The following is a 21,298-nucleotide window of genomic DNA, read 5'->3' as shown; positions in this document are numbered from 1 at the left end:
AGCCACAAATTTCCTTCCTCCCAGCGTTCCCCCATTTCTCCCGATAAAAATGATACCTCACTTGTGTGGGTAGGCCTAGCGCCCGCGACAGGAAACGCCCCAAAGCGCAAAGTGGACACATCCAAATTTTTGAAAGAAAACAGAGGTGTTTTTTGCAAAGTGCCTACCTGTAGACTTTGGCCTGTAGCTCAGCCGCCACCTAGGGAAACCTACCAAACCTGTGCATTTCTGAAAACTAGAGACCTAGGGAAATCCAAGATGGGGTGACTTGTGTGGCTCGGACCAGGTTCTGTTACCCAGAATCCTTTGCAAACCTCAAAATTTGGCTAAAAAAACACATGTTCCTCACATTTCTGTGGCAGAAAGTTCTGGAATCTGAGAGGAGCCACAAATTTCCTTCCACCCAGCGTTCCCCCACGTCTCCCGATACAAATGATACCTCACTTGTGTGGGTAGGCCTAGCGCCCGCGACAGGAAACGCCCCAAAGCGCAACGTGGACACATCAAAATATTTGAAAGAAAACAGAGGTGTTTTTTGCAAAGTGCCTACCTGTAGACTTTGGCCTGTAGCTTAGACGACACGTAGGGAAACCTACCAAACCTGTGCATTTCTGAAAACTAGAGACCTACGGGAATCCAAGAATGGGTGACTTGTGTGGCTCGGAAAAGGTTCTGTTACCCAGAATCCTTTGCAAACCTCAAAATTTGGCTAAAAAAACACATGTTCCTCACATTTCTGTGGCAGAAAGTTCTGGAATCTGAGAGGAGCCACAAATTTCCTTCCACCCAGCGTTCCCCCACGTCTCCCGATACAAATGATACCTCACTTGTGTGGGTAGGCCTAGCGCCCGCGACAGGAAACACCCCAAAGCGCAACGTGGACACATCAAAATATTTGAAAGAAAACAGAGGTGTTTTTTGCAAAGTGCCTACCTGTAGATTTTGGCCTGTAGCTCAGCCGCCACCTTGAGAAACCTACCAAACCTGTGCATTTCTGAAAACTAGAGACCTAGGGAAATCCAAGATGGGGTGACTTGTGTGGCTCGGACCAGGTTCTGTTACCCAGAATCCTTTGCAAACCTCAAAATTTAGCTAAAAAAACATGTTCCTCACATTTCTGTGGCAGAAAGTTCTGCAATCTGAGAGGAGCCACAAATTTCCTTCCACCCAGCGTTCCCCCACGTCTCCTGATACAAATGATACCTCACTTGTGTGGGTAGGCCTAGCGCCCGCGACAGGAAACGCCCCAAAGCGCAACGTGGACACATCCAAATTTTTGAAAGAAAACAGAGGTGTTTTTTGCAAAGTGCCTACCTGTAGACTTTGGCCTGTAGCTCAGCCGCCACCTAGGGAAACCTACCAAACCTGTGCATTTCTGAAAACTAGAGACCTAGGGAAATCCAGGATGAGGTGACTTGTGTGGCTCGGACCAGGTTCTGTTACCCAGAATCCTTTGCAAACCTCAAAATTTGGCTAAAAAAACACATGTTCCTCACATTTCTGTGGCAGAAAGTTCTGGAATCTGATAGGATACACAAATTTCCTTCCACCCAGCGTTCCCCCACGTCTCCCGATACAAATGATACCTCACTTGTGTGGGTAGGCCTAGCGCCCGCGACAGGAAACGCCCCAAAGCGCAACGTGGACATATCAAAATATTTGAAAGAAAACAGAGGTGTTTTTTGCAAAGTCCCTACCTGTAGATTTTGGCCTGTAGCTCAGCCGCCACCTAGGGAAACCTACCAAACCTGTGCATTTCTGAAAACTAGAGACCTAGGGGAATCCAAGATGGGGTGACTTGTGTGGCTCGGACCAGGTTCTGTTACCCAGAATCCTTTGCAAACCTCAAAATTTGGCCAAAAAAACACATGTTCCTCACAATTCTGTGGCAGAAAGCTCTGGAATCTGAGAGGAGCCACGAATTTCCTTCCACCCAGCGTTCCCCCACGTCTCCCGATAAAAATGATACCTCACTTGTGTGGGTAGGCCTAGCGCCCGCGACAGGAAACGCCCCAAAGCGCAACGTGGAAACATCCACATTTTTGAAGGAAAACAGAGGTGTTTTTTGCAAAGTGCCTACCTGTAGATTTTGGCCTGTAGCTCAGCCGCCACCTAGGGAAACCTACCAAACCAGTGCATTTCTGAAAACTAGAGACCTAGGGGAATCCAAGATGGGGTGACTTGTGTGGCTCGGACCAGGTTCTGTTACCCAGAATCCTTTGCAAACCTAAAAAATTTGGCTAAAAAAACACATGTTCATCACATTTCTGTGTCAGAAAGTTCTGGAATCTGAGAGGAGCCACAAATGTCCTTCCACCCAGCGTTTCCCCACGTCTTCCGATAAAAATGATACCTCACTTTTGTGGATAGGCCTAGCGCCCGCGACAGGAAACGCCCCAAAGCGCAACGTGGACACATCCAAATTTTTGAAAGAAAACAGAGGTGTTTTTTGCAAAGTGCCTACCTGTAGATTTTGGCCTGTAGCTCAGCCGCCACCTAGGGAAACCTACCAAACCTGTGCATTTATGAAAACTAGAGACCTAGGGGAATCCAAGATGGGGTGACTTGTGTGGCTCGGATAAGGTTCTGTTACCCAGAATCCATTACAAACCTCAAAATTTGGCTAAAAAAACACATGTTCCTCAGATTTCTGTGGCAGAAAGTTCTGGAATCTGAGAGGAGCCACAAATTTCCTTCCACCCAGCGTTCCCCCACGTCTCCCGATAAAAATGATACCTCACTTGTGTGGGTAGGCCTAGTGCCCGCGACAGGAAACGCCCCAAAGCGCAACGTGGACACATCCAAATTTTTGAAAGAAAACAGATGTGTTTTTTGCAAAGTGCCTACCTGTAGACTTTGGCCTGTAGCTCAGCCGCCACCTAGGGAAACCTACCAAACCCGTGCATTTCTGAAAACTAGAGACATACGGGAATCCAAGAATGGGTGACTTGTGTGGCTCGGACCAGGTTCTGTTACCCAGAATCCTTTGCAAACCTCAAAATTTGGCTAAAAAAACACATGTTCCTCACATTTCTGTGGCAGAAAGTTCTGGAATCTGAGAGGAGCCACAAATTTCCTTCCACCCAGCGTTCCCCCACGTCTCCCAATACAAATGATACCTCACTTGTGTGGGTAGGCCTAGCGCCCGCGACAGGAAACGCCCCAAAGCGCAACGTGGACACATCCAAATATTTGAAAGAAAACAGAGGTGTTTTTTGCAAAGTGCCTACCTGTAGATTTTGGCCTGTAGCTCAGCCGCCACCTAGGGAAACCTACCAAACCTGTGCATTTCTGAAAACTAGAGACCTAGGGAAATCCAAGATGGGGTGACTTGTGTGGCTGGGACCAGATTCTGTTACCCAGAATCCTTTGCAAACCTCAAAATTTGGCTAAAAAAACACATGTTCCTCACATTTCTGTGGCAGAAAGTTCTGGAATCTGATAGGATACACAAATTTCCTTCCACCCAGCGTTCCCCCACGTCTCCCGATACAAATGATACCTCACTTGTGTGGGTAGGCCTAGCGCCCGCGACAGGAAACGCCCCAAAGCGCAACGTGGACACATCCAAATTTTTGAAAGAAAACAGAGGTGTTTTTTGCAAAGTGCCTACCTGTAGACTTTGGCCTGTAGCTCAGCCGCCACCTAGGGAAACCTACCAAACCTGTGCATTTCTGAAAACTAGAGACCTAGGGAAATCCAGGATGAGGTGACTTGTGTGGCTCGGACCAGGTTCTGTTACCCAGAATCCTTTGCAAACCTCAAAATTTGGCTAAAAAAACACATGTTCCTCACATTTCTGTGGCAGAAAGTTCTGGAATCTGATAGGATACACAAATTTCCTTCCACCCAGCGTTCCCCCACGTCTCCCGATACAAATGATACCTCACTTGTGTGGGTAGGCCTAGCGCCCGCGACAGGAAACGCCCCAAAGCGCAACGTGGACATATCAAAATATTTGAAAGAAAACAGAGGTGTTTTTTGCAAAGTCCCTACCTGTAGATTTTGGCCTGTAGCTCAGCCGCCACCTAGGGAAACCTACCAAACCTGTGCATTTCTGAAAACTAGAGACCTAGGGGAATCCAAGATGGGGTGACTTGTGTGGCTCAGACCAGGTTCTGTTACCCAGAATCCTTTGCAAACCTCAAAATTTGGCCAAAAAAACACATGTTCCTCACAATTCTGTGGCAGAAAGCTCTGGAATCTGAGAGGAGCCACGAATTTCCTTCCACCCAGCGTTCCCCCACGTCTCCCGATAAAAATGATACCTCACTTGTGTGGGTAGGCCTAGCGCCCGCGACAGGAAACGCCCCAAAGCGCAACGTGGACACATCCACATTTTTGAAGGAAAACAGAGGTGTTTTTTGCAAAGTGCCTACCTGTAGATTTTGGCCTGTAGCTCAGCCGCCACCTAGGGAAACCTACCAAACCTGTGCATTTCTGAAAACTAGAGACCTAGGGGAATCCAAGATGGGGTGACTTGTGTGGCTCGGACCAGGTTCTGTTACCCAGAATCCTTTGCAAACCTAAAAAATTTGGCTAAAAAAACACATGTTCATCACATTTCTGTGTCAGAAAGTTCTGGAATCTGAGAGGAGCCACAAATGTCCTTCCACCCAGCGTTTCCCCACGTCTTCCGATAAAAATGATACCTCACTTTTGTGGATAGGCCTAGCGCCCGCGACAGGAAACGCCCCAAAGCGCAACGTGGACACATCCAAATTTTTTAAAGAAAACAGAGGTGTTTTTTGCAAAGTGCCTACCTGTAGATTTTGGCCTGTAGCTCAGCCGCCACCTAGGGAAACCTACCAAACCTGTGCATTTATGAAAACTAGAGACCTAGGGGAATCCAAGATGGGGTGACTTGTGCGGCTCGGACAAGGTTCTGTTACCCAGAATCCATTACAAACCTCAAAATTTGGCTAAAAAAACACATGTTCCTCAGATTTCTGTGGCAGAAAGTTCTGGAATCTGAGAGGAGCCACAAATTTCCTTCCACCCAGCGTTCCCCCACGTCTCCCGATAAAAATGATACCTCACTTGTGTGGGTAGGCCTAGTGCCCGCGACAGGAAACGCCCCAAAGCGCAACGTGGACACATCCAAATTTTTGAAAGAAAACAGAGGTGTTTTTTGCAAAGTGCCTACCTGTAGACTTTGGCCTGTAGCTCAGCCGCCACCTAGGGAAACCTACCAAACCCGTGCATTTCTGAAAATTAGAGACCTACGGGAATCCAAGAATGGGTGACTTGTGTGGCTCGGACCAGGTTCTGTTACCCAGAATCCTTTGCAAACCTCAAAATTTGGCTAAAAAAACACATGTTCCTCACATTTCTGTGGCAGAAAGTTCTGGAATCTGAGAGGAGCCACAAATTTCCTTCCACCCAGCGTTCCCCCACGTCTCCCAATACAAATGATACCTCACTTGTGTGGGTAGGCCTAGCGCCCGCGACAGGAAACGCCCCAAAGCGCAACGTGGACACATCCAAATATTTGAAAGAAAACAGAGGTGTTTTTTGCAAAGTGCCTACCTGTAGATTTTGGCCTGTAGCTCAGCCGCCACCTAGGGAAACCTACCAAACCTGTGCATTTCTGAAAACTAGAGACCTAGGGAAATCCAAGATGGGGTGACTTGTGTGGCTGGGACCAGATTCTGTTACCCAGAATCCTTTGCAAACCTCAAAATTTGGCTAAAAAAACACATGTTCCTCACATTTCTGTGGCAGAAAGTTCTGGAATCTGATAGGATACACAAATTTCCTTCCACCCAGCGTTCCCCCACGTCTCCCGATACAAATGATACCTCACTTGTGTGGGTAGGCCTAGCGCCCGCGACAGGAAACGCCCCAAAGCGCAACGTGGACATATCAAAATATTTGAAAGAAAACAGAGGTGTTTTTTGCAAAGTGCCTACCTGTAGATTTTGGCCTGTAGCTCAGCCGCCACCTAGGGAAACCTACCAAACCTGTGCATTTATGAAAACTAGAGACCTAGGGGAATCCAAGATGGGGTGACTTGTGTGGCTCGGACAAGGTTCTGTTACCCAGAATCAATTACAAACCTCAAAATTTGGCTAAAAAAACACATGTTCCTCAGATTTCTGTGGCAGAAAGTTCTGGAATCTGAGAGGAGCCACAAATTTCCTTCCACCCAGCGTTCCCCCACGTCTCCCGATAAAAATGATACCTCACTTGTGTGGGTAGGCCTAGTGCCCGCGACAGGAAACGCCCCAAAGCGCAACATGGACACATCCAAATTTTTGAAAGAAAACAGAGGTGTTTTTTGCAAAGTGCCTACCTGTAGACTTTGGCCTGTAGCTCAGCCGCCACCTAGGGAAACCTACCAAACCCGTGCATTTCTGAAAACTAGAGACCTACGGGAATCCAAGAATGGGTGACTTGTGTGGCTCGGACCAGGTTCTGTTACCCAGAATCCTTTGCAAACCTCAAAATTTGGCTAAAAAAACACATGTTCCTCACATTTCTGTGGCAGAAAGTTCTGGAATCTGAGAGGAGCCACAAATTTCCTTCCACCCAGCGTTCCCCCACGTCTCCCAATACAAATGATACCTCACTTGTGTGGGTAGGCCTAGCGCCCGCGACAGGAAACGCCCCAAAACGCAACGTGGACACATCCAAATATTTGAAAGAAAACAGAGGTGTTTTTTGCAAAGTGCCTACCTGTAGATTTTGGCCTGTAGCTCAGCCGCCACCTAGGGAAACCTACCAAACCTGTGCATTTCTGAAAACTAGAGAACAAGGGAAATCCAAGATGGGGTGACTTGTGTGGCTGGGACCAGATTCTGTTACCCAGAATCCTTTGCAAACCTCAAAATTTGGCTAAAAAAACACATGTTCCTCACATTTCTGTGGCAGAAAGTTCTGGAATCTGATAGGATACACAAATTTCCTTCCACCCAGCGTTCCCCCACGTCTCCCGATCAAAATGATACCTCACTTGTGTGGATAGGCCTAGCGCCCGCGACAGGAAACGCCCCAAAGCTCAACGTGGACACATCCAAATATTTGAAGGAAAACAGAGGTGTTTTTTGCAAAGTGCCTACCTGTAGATTTTGGCCTGTAGCTCAGCCGCCACCTAGGGAAACCTACCAAACCTGTGCATTTCTGAAAACTAGAGACCTAGGGGAATCCAAGATGGGGTGACTTGTGTGGCTCGGACCAGGTTCTGTTACCCAGAATCCTTTGCAAACCTCAAAATTTGGCTAAAAAAACACATGTTCCTCAAATTTCTGTGGCAGAAAGTTCTGGAATCTGAGAGGATCCACAAATTTCCTTCCACCCAGCGTTCCCCCACGCCTCTCGATAAATATGATACCTCACTTTTGTGGGTAGGCCTAGCGCCCGCGACAGGAAACGCCCCAAAGCGCAACGTGGACACATCCACATTTTTGAAAGAAAACAGAGGTGTTTTTTGCAAAGTGCCTACCTGTAGATTTTGGCCTGTAGCTCAGCCGCCACCTAGGGAAACCTACCAAACCTGTGCATTTCTGAAAACTAGAGACCTAGGGAAATCCAAGGTGGGGTGACTTGTGTGGCTCGGACCTGGTTCTGTTACCCAGAATCCTTTGCAAACCTCAAAATTTGGCTAAAAAAACACATGTTCCTCACATTTCTGTGGCAGAAAGTTCTGGAATCTGATAGGATACACAAATTTCCTTCCACCCAGCGTTCCCCCACGTCTCCCGATACAAATGATACCTCACTTGTGTGGGTAGGCCTAGCGCCCGCGACAGGAAACGCCCCAAAGCGCAACGTGGACATATCAAAATATTTGAAAGAAAACAGAGGTGTTTTTTGCAAAGTGCCTACCTGTAGATTTTGGCCTGTAGCTCAGCCGCCACCTAGGGAAACCTACCAAACCTGTGCATTTATGAAAACTAGAGACCTAGGGGAATCCAAGATGGGGTGACTTGTGTGGCTCGGACAAGGTTCTGTTACCCAGAATCAATTACAAACCTCAAAATTTGGCTAAAAAAACACATGTTCCTCAGATTTCTGTGGCAGAAAGTTCTGGAATCTGAGAGGAGCCACAAATTTCCTTCCACCCAGCGTTCCCCCACGTCTCCCGATAAAAATGATACCTCACTTGTGTGGGTAGGCCTAGTGCCCGCGACAGGAAACGCCCCAAAGCGCAACATGGACACATCCAAATTTTTGAAAGAAAACAGAGGTGTTTTTTGCAAAGTGCCTACCTGTAGACTTTGGCCTGTAGCTCAGCCGCCACCTAGGGAAACCTACCAAACCCGTGCATTTCTGAAAACTAGAGACCTACGGGAATCCAAGAATGGGTGACTTGTGTGGCTCGGACCAGGTTCTGTTACCCAGAATCCTTTGCAAACCTCAAAATTTGGCTAAAAAAACACATGTTCCTCACATTTCTGTGGCAGAAAGTTCTGGAATCTGAGAGGAGCCACAAATTTCCTTCCACCCAGCGTTCCCCCACGTCTCCCAATACAAATGATACCTCACTTGTGTGGGTAGGCCTAGCGCTCGCGACAGGAAACGCCCCAAAACGCAACGTGGACACATCCAAATATTTGAAAGAAAACAGAGGTGTTTTTTGCAAAGTGCCTACCTGTAGATTTTGGCCTGTAGCTCAGCCGCCACCTAGGGAAACCTACCAAACCTGTGCATTTCTGAAAACTAGAGACCTAGGGAAATCCAAGATGGGGTGACTTGTGTGGCTGGGACCAGATTCTGTTACCCAGAATCCTTTGCAAACCTCAAAATTTGGCTAAAAAAACACATGTTCCTCACATTTCTGTGGCAGAAAGTTCTGGAATCTGATAGGATACACAAATTTCCTTCCACCCAGCGTTCCCCCACGTCTCCCGATCAAAATGATACCTCACTTGTGTGGATAGGCCTAGCGCCCGCGACAGGAAACGCCCCAAAGCTCAACGTGGACACATCCAAATATTTGAAGGAAAACAGAGGTGTTTTTTGCAAAGTGCCTACCTGTAGATTTTGGCCTGTAGCTCAGCCGCCACCTAGGGAAACCTACCAAACCTGTGCATTTCTGAAAACTAGAGACCTAGGGGAATCCAAGATGGGGTGACTTGTGTGGCTCGGACCAGGTTCTGTTACCCAGAATCCTTTGCAAACCTCAAAATTTGGCTAAAAAAACACATGTTCCTCAAATTTCTGTGGCAGAAAGTTCTGGAATCTGAGAGGATCCACAAATTTCCTTCCACCCAGCGTTCCCCCACGCCTCTCGATAAATATGATACCTCACTTTTGTGGGTAGGCCTAGCGCCCGCGACAGGAAACGCCCCAAAGCGCAACGTGGACACATCCACATTTTTGAAAGAAAACAGAGGTGTTTTTTGCAAAGTGCCTACCTGTAGATTTTGGCCTGTAGCTCAGCCGCCACCTAGGGAAACCTACCAAACCTGTGCATTTCTGAAAACTAGAGACCTAGGGAAATCCAAGGTGGGGTGACTTGTGTGGCTCGGACCTGGTTCTGTTACCCAGAATCCTTTGCAAACCTCAAAATTTGGCTAAAAAAACACATGTTCCTCACATTTCTGTGGCAGAAAGTTCTGGAATCTGAGAGGAGCCACAAATTTCCTTCCACCCAGCGTTCCCCCACGTCTCCCGATAAAAATGATACCTCACTTGTGTGGGTAGGCCTAGTGCCCGCGACAGGAAACGCCCCAAAGCGCAACATGGACACATCCAAATTTTTGAAGGAAAACAGAGGTGTTTTTTGCAAAGTGCCTACCTGTAGATTTTGGCCTGTAGCTCAGCCGCCACCTAGGGAAACCTACCAAACCTGTGCATTTCTGAAAACTAGAGACCTAGGGGAATCCAAGATGGGGTGACTTGCGTGGCTCGGACCAGGTTCTGTTACCCAGAAATCTTTGCAAACCTCAAAATTTGGCTAAAAAAACACATGTTCCTCTCAATTCTGTGGCAGAAAGCTCTGGAATCTGAGAGGAGCCACAAATTTCCTTCCACCCAGCGTTCCCCCACGTCTCCCGATAAAAATTATACCTCACTTGTGTGGGTAGGCCTAGCGCCCGCGACAGGAAACGCCCCAAAGCGCAACGTGGACACATCCAAATTTTTGAAGGAAAACAGAGGTGTTTTTTGCAAAGTGCCTACCTGTAGATTTTGGCCTGTAGCTCAGACGCCACCTAGGGAAACCTACCAAACCTGTGCATTTCTGAAAACTAGAGACCTAGGGAAATCCAAGATGGGGTGACTTGTGTGGCTTGGACCAGTTTCTGTTACCCAGAATCCTTTGCAAACCTAAAAAATTTGTCTAAAAAAACACATGTTCCTCACATTTCTGTGTCAGAAAGTTCTGGAATCTGAGAGGAGCCACGAATTTCCTTCCACCCAGCGTTCCCCCACGTCACCCGATAAAAATGATACCTCACTTTTGTGGATAGGCCTAGCGCCCGTGACAGGACACGCCCCAAAGCGCAACGTGGACACATCCAAATTTTTTAAAGAAAACAGAGGTGTTTTTTGCAAAGTGCCTACCTGTAGATTTTGGCCTGTAGCTGAGCCGCCACCTAGGGAAACCTACCAAACCAGTGCATTTCTGAAAACTAGAGACCTAGGGGAATCCAAGATGGGGTGACTTGTGTGGCTCGGACCAGGTTCTGTTACCCAGAATCCATTACAAACCTCAAAATTTGGCTAAAAAAACACATGTTCCTCACATTTCTGTGGCAGAAAGTTCTGGAATCTGAGAGGAGCCACAATTTTCCTTCCACCCAGCGTTCCCCCACGTCTCCCGATAAAAATGATACCTCACTTGTGTGGGTAGGCCTAGCGCCCGCGACAGGAAACGCCCCAAAGCGCAACGTGGACACATCCAAATTTTTGAAAGAAAACAGAGGTGTTTTTTGCAAAGTGCCTACCTGTAGACTTTGGCCTGTAGCTCAGCCGCCACCTAGGGAAACCTACCAAACCTGTCCATTTCTGAAAACTAGAGACCTACGGGAATCCAAGATGGGGTGACTTGTGTGGCTCGGACCAGGTTCTGTTACCCAGAATCCTTTGCAAACCTCAAAATTTGGCTAAAAAAACACATGTTCCTCACATTTCTGTGGCAGAAAGTTCTGGAATCTGAGAGGAGCCACAAATTTCCTTCCACCCAGCGTTCCCCCACGTCTCCCAATACAAATGATACCTCACTTGTGTGGGTAGGCCTAGTGCCCGCGACAGGAAACGCCCCAAAGCGCAACGTGGACACATCCAAATATTTGAAAGAAAACAGAGGTGTTTTTTGCAAAGTGCCTACCTGTAGATTTTGGCCTGTAGCTCAGCCGCCACCTAGGGAAACCTACCAAACCTGCGCATTTCTGAAAACTAGAGACCTAGGGAAATCCAAGATGGGGTGACTTGTGTGGCTCGGACCAGGTTCTGTTACCCAGAATCCTTTGCAAACCTCAAAATTTGGCTAAAAAAACACATGTTCCTCACATTTCTGTGGCAGAAAGTTCTGGAATCTGAGAGGAGCCACAATTTTCCTTCCACCCAGCGTTCCCCCACGTCTCCCGATAAAAATGATACCTCACTTGTGTGGGTAGGCCTAGCATCCGCGACAGGAAACGCCCCAAAGCGCAACGTGGACACATCCAAATTTTTGAAAGAAAACAGAGGTGTTTTTTGCAAAGTGCCTACCTGTAGACTTTGGCCTGTAGCTCAGCCGCCACCTAGGGAAACCTACCAAACCTGTGCATTTCTGAAAACTAGAGACCTAGGGAAATCCAAGATGGGGTGACTTGTGTGGCTTGGACCAGGTTATGTTACCCAGAATCCTTTGCAAACCTCAACATTTGGCTACAAAAACACATGTTCCTCACATTTCTGTGGCAGAAAGTTCTGGAATCTGAGAGGAGCCACAAATTTCCTTCCACCCAGTGTTCCCCCACGTCTCCCGATACAAATGATACCTCACTTGTGTGGGTAGGCCTAGCACCCGCGACAGGAAGCGCCCCAAAGCGCAACGTGGACACATCAAAATATTTGAAAGAAAACAGAGGTGTTTTTTCCAAAGTGCCTACCTGTAGATTTTGGCCTGTAGCTCAGCCGCCACCTAGGGGAACATACCAAACCTGTGCATTTCTGAAAACTAGAGACCTAGGGAAATCCAAGATGGGGTGACTTGAGTGGCTCGGACCAGGTTCTGTTACCCAGAATCCTTTGCAAACCTCAAAATTTGGCTAAAAAAACACATGTTCCTCACATTTCTGTGGCAGAAAGTTCTGGAATCTGAGAGGAGCCACAAATTTCCTTCCACCCAGCGTTCCCACACGTCTCCCGATAAAAATGATACCTCACTTGTGTCGGTAGGCCTAGCGCCCGCGACAGGAAACGCCCCAAAGCGCAACGTGGACACATCCAAATTTTTGAAAGAAAACAGAGGTGTTTTTTGCAAAGTGCCTACCTGTAGACTTTGGCCTGTAGCTCAGCCGCCACCTAGGGAAACCTACCAAACCTGTGCATTTCTGAAAACTAGAGACCTAGGGAAATCCAAGATGGGGTTAATTGTGTGGCTCGGACCAGGTTCTGTTACCCAGAATCCTTTGCAAACCTCAAAATTTGGCTTAAAAAAACACATGTTCCTCACATTTCTGTGGCAGAAAGTTCTGGAATCTGAGAGGAGACACAAATTTCCTTCCACCCAGCGTTCCCCCACGTCTCCCGATACAAATGATACCTCACTTGTGTGGGTAGGCCTAGCGCCCGCAACAGGAAACGCCCCAAAGCGCAACGTGGACACATCAAAATATTTGAAAGAAAACAGAGGTGTTTTTTGCAAAGTGCCTACCTGTAGATTTTGGCCTGTAGCTCAGCCGCCACCTAGGGAAACCTACCAAACCTGTGCATTTCTGAAAACTAGAGACGTAGGGAAATCCAAGATGGGGTGACTTGTGTGGCTCGGACCAGGTTCTGTTAACCAGAATCCTTTGCAAACCTCAAAATTTGGCTAAAAAAACACATGTTCCTCACATTTCTGTGGCAGAAAGTTCAGCAATCTGAGAGGAGCCACAAATTTCCTTCCACCCAGCGTTCCCCCACGTCTCCCGATAAAAATGATACCTCACTTGTGTGGGTAGGCCTAGCCCCCGCGTCAGGAAACGCCCCAAAGCGCAACGTGGACACATCCAAATTTTTGAAAGAAAACAGAGGTGTTTTTTGCAAAGTGCCTACCTGTAGACTTTGGCCTGTAGCTCAGCCGCCACCTAGGGAAACCTACCAAACCTGTGCATTTCTGAAAACTAGAGACCTAGGGAAATCCAAGATGGGGTGACTTGTGTGGCTCGGACCAGGTTCTGTTACCCAGAATCCTTTGCAAACCTCAAAACTTGGCTAAAAAAACACATGTTCCTCACATTTCTGTGGCAGAAAGTTCTGCAATCTGAGAGGAGCCACAAATTTCCTTCCACCCAGCGTTCCCCCACGTCTCCCGATACAAATGATACCTCACTTGTGTGGGTAGGCCTAGCGCCCGCGACAGGAAACTCCCCAAAGCGCAACGTGGACACATCAAAATATTTGAAAGAAAACAGAGGTGTTTTTTGCAAAGTGCCTACCTGTAGATTTTGGCCTGTAGCTCAGCCGCCACCTAGGGAAACCTACCAAACCTGTGCATTTCTGAAAACTAGAGACCTAGGGAAATCCAAGATGGGGTGACTTGTGTGGCTCGGACCAGGTTCTGTTACCCAGAATCCTTTGCAAACCTCAAAATTTGGCAAAAAAAACACATGTTCCTCACATTTCTGTGGCAGAAAGTTCTGGAATCTGAGAGGAGCCACAATTTTCCTTCCACCCAGCGTTCCCCCACGTCTTCCGATAAAAATGATACCTCACTTGTGTGGGTAGGCCTAGCATCCGCGACAGGAAACGCCCCAAAGCGCAACGTGGACACATCCACATTTTTGAAAGAAAACAGAGGTGTTTTTTGCAAAGTGCCTACCTGTAGACTTTGGCCTGTAGCTCAGCCGCCACCTAGGGAAACCTACCAAACCTGTGCATTTCTGAAAACTAGAGACCTAGGGAAATCCAAGATGGGGTGACTTGTGTGGCTTGGACCAGGTTCTGTTACCCAGAATCCTTTGCAAACCTCAAAATTTGGCTAAAAAAACACATGTTCCTCACATTTCTGTGGCAGAAAGTTCTGGAATCTGAGAGGAGCCACAAATTTCCTTCCACCCAGTGTTCCCCCACGTCTCCCGATACAAATGATACCTCACTTGTGTGGGTAGGCCTAGCGCCCGCGACAGGAAGCGCCCCAAAGCGCAACGTGGACACATCAAAATATTTGAAAGAAAACAGAGGTGCTTTTTGCAAAGTGCCTACCTGTAGATTTTGGCCTGTAGCTCAGCCGCCACCTAGGGGAACATACCAAACCTGTGCATTTCTGAAAACTAGAGACCTAGGGAAATCCAAGATGGGGTGACTTGTGTGGCTCGGACCAGGTTCTGTTACCCAGAATCCTTTGCAAACCTCAAAATTTGGCTAAAAAAACACATGTTCCTCACATTTCTGTAGCAGAAAGTTCTGGAATCTGAGAGGAGCCACAAATTTCCTTCCACCCAGCGTTCCCCCACGTCTCCCGATAAAAATGATACCTCACTTGTGTCGGTAGGCCTAGCGCCCGCGACAGGAAACGCCCCAAAGCGCAACGTGGACACATCCAAATTTTTGAAAGAAAACAGTGGTGTTTTTTGCAAAGTGCCTACCTGTAGACTTTGGCCTGTAGCTCAGCCGCCACCTAGGGAAACCTACCAAACCTGTGCATTTCTGAAAACTAGAGACCTAGGGAAATCCAAGATGGGGTTACTTGTGTGGCTCGGACCAGGTTCTGTTACCCAGAATCCTTTGCAAACCTCAAAATTTGGCTTAAAAAAACACATGTTCCTCACATTTCTGTGGCAGAAAGTTCTGGAATCTGAGAGGAGCCACAAATTTCCTTCCACCCAGCGTTCCCCCACGTCTCCCGATACAAATGATACCTCACTTGTGTGGGTAGGCCTAGCGCCCGCAACAGGAAACGCCCCAAAGCGCAACGTGGACACATCAAAATATTTGAAAGAAAACAGAGGTGTTTTTTGCAAAGTGCCTACCTGTAGATTTTGGCCTGTAGCTCAGCCGCCACCTAGGGAAACCTACCAAACCTGTGCATTTCTAAAAACTAGAGACGTAGGGAAATCCAAGATGGGGTGACTTGTGTGGCTCGGACCAGGTTCTGTTAACCAGAATCCTTTGCAAACCTCAAAATTTGGCTAAAAAAACACATGTTGCTCACATTTCTGTGGCAGAAAGTTCAGCAATCTGAGAGGAGCCACAAATTTCCTTCCACCCAGCGTTCCCCCACGTCTCCCGATAAAAATGATACCTCACTTGTGTGGGTAGGCCTAGCCCCCGCGACAGGAAATGCCCCAAAGCGCAACGTGGACACATCCAAATTTTTGAAAGAAAACAGAGGTGTTTTTTGCAAAGTGCCTACCTGTAGACTTTGGCCTGTAGCTCAGCCGCCACCTAGGGAAACCTACCAAACCTGTGCATTTCTGAAAACTAGAGACCTAGCGGAATCCAAGATGGGGTTACTTTCTTGGCTCGGACCAGGTTCTGTTACCCAGAATCCTTTGCAAACCTCAAAACTTGGCTAAAAAAACACATGTTCCTCACATTTCTGTGGCAGAAAGTTCTGCAATCTGAGAGGAGCCACAAATTTCCTTCCACCCAGCGTTCCCCCACGTCTCCCGATACAAATGATACCTCACTTGTGTGGGTAGGCCTAGCGCCCGCGACAGGAAACTCCCCAAAGCGCAACGTGGACACATCAAAATATTTGAAAGAAAACAGAGGTGTTTTTTGCAAAGTGCCTACCTGTAGATTTTGGCCTGTAGCTCAGCCGCCACCTAGGGAAACCTACCAAACCTGTGCATTTCTGAAAACTAGAGACCTAGGGAAATCCAAGATGGGGTGACTTGTGTGGCTCGGACCAGGTTCTGTTACCCAGAATCCTTTGCAAACCTCAAAATTTGGCAAAAAAAACACATGTTCCTCACATTTCTGTGGCAGAAAGTTCTGGAATCTGAGAGGAGCCACAATTTTCCTTCCACCCAGCGTTCCCCCATGTCTTCCGATAAAAATGATACCTCACTTGTGTGGGTAGGCCTAGCATCCGCGACAGGAAACGCCCCAAAGCGCAACGTGGACACATCCACATTTTTGAAAGAAAACAGAGGTGTTTTTTGCAAAGTGCCTACCTGGCCTGTAGCTCAGCCGCCACCTAGGGAAACCTACCAAACCTGTGCATTTCTGAAAACTAGAGACCTAGGGAAATCCAAGATGGGGTGACTTGTGTGGCTTGGACCAGGTTCTGTTACCCAGAATCCTTTGCAAACCTCAACATTTGGCTAAAAAAACACATGTTCCTCACATTTCTGTGGCAGAAAGTTCTGGAATCTGAGAGGAGCCACAAATTTCCTTCCACCCAGTGTTCCCCCACGTCTCCCGATACAAATGATACCTCACTTGTGTGGGTAGGCCTAGCGCCCGCGACAGGAAGCGCCCCAAAGCGCAACGTGGACACATCAAAATATTTGAAAGAAAACAGAGGTGTTTTTTTGCAAAGTGCCTACCTGTAGATTTTGGCCTGTAGCTCAGCCGCCACCTAGGGGAACATACCAAACCTGTGCATTTCTGAAAACTAGAGACCTAGGGAAATCCAAGATGGGGTGACTTGTGTGGCTCGGACCAGGTTCTGTTACCCAGAATCCTTTGCAAACCTCAAAATTTGGCTAAAAAAACACATGTTCCTCACATTTCTGTAGCAGAAAGTTCTGGAATCTGAGAGGAGCCACAAATTTCCTTCCACCCAGCGTTCCCCCACGTCTCCCGATAAAAATGATACCTCACTTGTGTCGGTAGGCCTAGCGCCCGCGACAGGAAACGCCCCAAAGCGCAACGTGGACACATCCAAATTTTTTAAAGAAAACAGTGGTGTTTTTTGCAAAGTGCCTACCTGTAGACTTTGGCCTGTAGCTCAGCCGCCACCTAGGGAAACCTACCAAACCTGTGCATTTCTGAAAACTAGAGACCTAGGGAAATCCAAGATGGGGTTACTTGTGTGGCTCGGACCAGGTTCTGTTACCCAGAATCCTTTGCAAACCTCAAAATTTGGCTTAAAAAAACACATGTTCCTCACATTTCTGTGGCAGAAAGTTCTGGAATCTGAGAGGAGCCACAAATTTCCTTCCACCCAGCGTTCCCCCACGTCTCCCGATACAAATGATACCTCACTTGTGTGGGTAGGCCTAGCGCCCGCAACAGAAAACGCCCCAAAGCGCAACGTGGACACATCAAAATATTTGAAAGAAAACAGAGGTGTTTTTTGCAAAGTGCCTACCTGTAGATTTTGGCCTGTAGCTCAGCCGCCACCTAGGGAAACCTACCAAACCTGTGCATTTCTAAAAACTAGAGACGTAGGGAAATCCAAGATGGGGTGACTTGTGTGGCTCGGACCAGGTTCTGTTAACCAGAATCCTTTGCAAACCTCAAAATTTGGCTAAAAAAACACATGTTGCTCACATTTCTGTGGCAGAAAGTTCAGCAATCTGAGAGGAGCCACAAATTTCCTTCCACCCAGCGTTCCCCCACGTCTCCCGATAAAAATGATACCTCACTTGTGTGGGTAGGCCTAGCCCCCGCGACAGGAAATGCCCCAAAGCGCAACGTGGACACATCCAAATTTTTGAAAGAAAACAGAGGTGTTTTTTGCAAAGTGCCTACCTGTAGACTTTGGCCTGTAGCTCAGCCGCCACCTAGGGAAACCTACCAAACCTGTGCATTTCTGAAAACTAGAGACCTAGGGAAATCCAAGATGGGGTGACTTGTGTGGCTCGGACCAGGTTCTGTTACCCAGAATCCTTTGCAAACCTCAAAATTTGGCTAAAAAAACACATGTTCCTCACATTTCTGTGGCAGAAAGTTCTGGAATCTGAGAGGAGCCACAAATTTCCTTCCACCCAGCGTTCCCCCACGTCTCCCGATAAAAATGATACCTCACTTGTGTGGGTAGGCCTAGCCCCCGCGACAGGAAACGCCCCAAAGCGCAACGTGGACACATCCAAATTTTTGAAAGAAAACAGAGGTGTTTTTTGCAAGGTGCCTACCTGTAGACTTTGGCCTGTAGCTCAGCCGCCACCTAGGGAAACCTACCAAACCTGTGCATTTCTGAAAACTAGAGACCTAGGGAAATCCAAGATGGGGTGACTTGTGTGGCTCGGACCAGGTTCTGTTACCCAGAATCCTTTGCAAACCTCAAAATTTGGCTAAAAAAACACATGTTCCTCACATTTCTGTGGCAGAAAGTTCTGCAATCTGAGAGGAGCCACAAATTTACTTCCACCCAGCGTTCCCCCACGTCTCCCGATACAAATGATACCTCACTTGTGTGGGTAGGCCTAGCGCCCGCGACAGGAAACGCCCCAAAGCGCAACGTGGACACATCCAAATACTTGAATGAAAACAGAGGTGTTTTTTGCAAAGTGCCTACCTGTAGATTTTGGCCTGTAGCTCAGCCGCCATCTAGGGAAACCTACGAAACCTGTGCATTTCTGAAAACTAGAGACCTAGGGAAATCCAAGATGGGGTGACTTGTGTGGCTCGGACCAGGTTCTGTTACCCAGAATCCTTTGCAAACCTCAAAATTTGGCTAAAAAAACACATGTTCCTCACATTTCTGTGGCAGAAAGTTCTGGAATCTGAGAGGAACCACAATTTTCCTTCCACCCAGCGTTCCCCCACGTCTCCCGATAAAAATGATACCTCACTTGTGTGGGTAGGCCTAGCATCCGCGACAGGAAACGCCCCAAAGCGCAACGTGGACACATCCAAATTTTTGAAAGAAAACAGAGGTGTTTTTTGCAAAGTGCCTACCTGTAGACTTTGGCCTGTAGCTCAGCCGCCACCTAGGGAAACCTACCAAACCTGTGCATTTCTGAAAACTAGAGACCTAGGGAAATCCAAGATGGGGTGACTTGTGTGGCTTGGACCAGGTTCTGTTACCCAGAATCCTTTGCAAACCTCAACATTTGGCTAAAAAAACACATGTTCCTCACATTTCTGTGGCAGAAAGTTCTGGAATCTGAGAGGAGCCACAAATTTCCTTCCACCCAGTGTTCCCCCACGTCTCCCGATACAAATGATACCTCACTTGTGTGGGTAGGCCTAGCGCCCGCGACAGGAAGCGCCCCAAAGCGCAACGTGGACACATCAAAATATTTGAAAGAAAACAGAGGTGTTTTTTGCAAAGTGCCTACCTGTAGATTTTGGCCTGTAGCTCAGCCGCCACCTAGGGAAACCTACCAAACCTGTGCATTTCTGAAAACTAGATACCTAGGGAAATCCAAGATGGGGTGACTTGTGTGGCTCGGACCAGGTTCTGTTACCCAGAATCCTTTGCAAACCTCAAAATTTGGCTAAAAAAACACATGTTCCTCACATTTCTGTGGCAGGAAGTTCTGGAATCTGAGAGGAGCCACAAATTTCCTTCCACCCAGCGTTCCCCCATTTCTCCCGATAAAAATGATACCTCACTTGTGTGGGTAGGCCTAGCGCCCGCGACAGGAAACGCCCCAAAGCGCAAAGTGGACACATCCAAATTTTTGAAAGAAAACAGAGGTGTTTTTTGCAAAGTGCCTACCTGTAGACTTTGGCCTGTAGCTCAGCCGCCACCTAGGGAAACCTACCAAACCTGTGCATTTCTGAAAACTAGAGACCTAGGGAAATCCAAGATGGGGTGACTTGTGTGGCTCGGACCAGGTTCTGTTACCCAGAATCCTTTGCAAACCTCAAAACTTGGCTAAAAAAACACATGTTCCTCACATTTCTGTGGCAGAAAGTTCTGCAATCTGAGAGGAGCCACAAATTTCCTTCCACCCAGCGTTCCCCCACGTCTCCCGATACAAATGATACCTCACTTGTGTGGGTAGGCCTAGCGCCCGCGACAGGAAACTCCCCAAAGCGCAACGTGGACACATCAAAATATTTGAAAGAAAACAGAGGTGTTTTTTGCAAAGTGCCTACCTGTAGATTTTGGCCTGTAGCTCAGCCGCCACCTAGGGAAACCTACCAAACCTGTGCATTTCTGAAAACTAGAGACCTAGGGAAATCCAAGATGGGGTGACTTGTGTGGCTCGGACCAGGTTCTGTTACCCAGAATCCTTTGCAAACCTCAAAATTTGGCAAAAAAAACACATGTTCCTCACATTTCTGTGGCAGAAAGTTCTGGAATCTGAGAGGAGCCACAATTTTCCTTCCACCCAGCGTTCCCCCACGTCTTCCGATAAAAATGATACCTCACTTGTGTGGGTAGGCCTAGCATCCGCGACAGGAAACGCCCCAAAGCGCAACGTGGACACATCCACATTTTTGAAAGAAAACAGAGGTGTTTTTTGCAAAGTGCCTACCTGTAGACTTTGGCCTGTAGCTCAGCCGCCACCTAGGGAAACCTACCAAACCTGTGCATTTCTGAAAACTAGAGACCTAGGGAAATCCAAGATGGGGTGACTTGTGTGGCTTGGACCAGGTTCTGTTACCCAGAATCCTTTGCAAACCTCAACATTTGGCTAAAAAAACACATGTTCCTCACATTTCTGTGGCAGAAAGTTCTGGAATCTGAGAGGAGCCACAAATTTCCTTCCACCCAGTGTTCCCCCACGTCTCCCGATACAAATGATACCTCACTTGTGTGGGTAGGCCTAGCGCCCGCGACAGGAAGCGCCCCAAAGCGCAACGTGGACACATCAAAATATTTGAAAGAAAACAGAGGTGTTTTTTGCAAAGTGCCTACCTGTAGATTTTGGCCTGTAGCTCAGCCGCCACCTAGGGGAACATACCAAACCTGTGCATTTCTGAAAACTAGAGACCTAGGGAAATCCAAGATGGGGTGACTTGTGTGGCTCGGACCAGGTTCTGTTACCCAGAATCCTTTGCAAACCTCAAAATTTGGCTAAAAAAACACATGTTCCTCACATTTCTGTAGCAGAAAGTTCTGGAATCTGAGAGGAGCCACAAATTTCCTTCCACCCAGCGTTCCCCCACGTCTCCCGATAAAAATGATACCTCACTTGTGTCGGTAGGCCTAGCGCCCGCGACAGGAAACGCCCCAAAGCGCAACGTGGACACATCCAAATTTTTGAAAGAAAACAGTGGTGTTTTTTGCAAAGTGCCTACCTGTAGACTTTGGCCTGTAGCTCAGCCGCCACCTAGGGAAACCTACCAAACCTGTGCATTTCTGAAAACT

Source organism: Pleurodeles waltl, chromosome 3_1 (assembly GCF_031143425.1).
Source record: "Pleurodeles waltl isolate 20211129_DDA chromosome 3_1, aPleWal1.hap1.20221129, whole genome shotgun sequence".
Lineage (NCBI taxonomy): Eukaryota > Metazoa > Chordata > Amphibia > Caudata > Salamandridae > Pleurodeles > Pleurodeles waltl.
Note: the sequence above shows the minus strand (reverse complement) of the source record.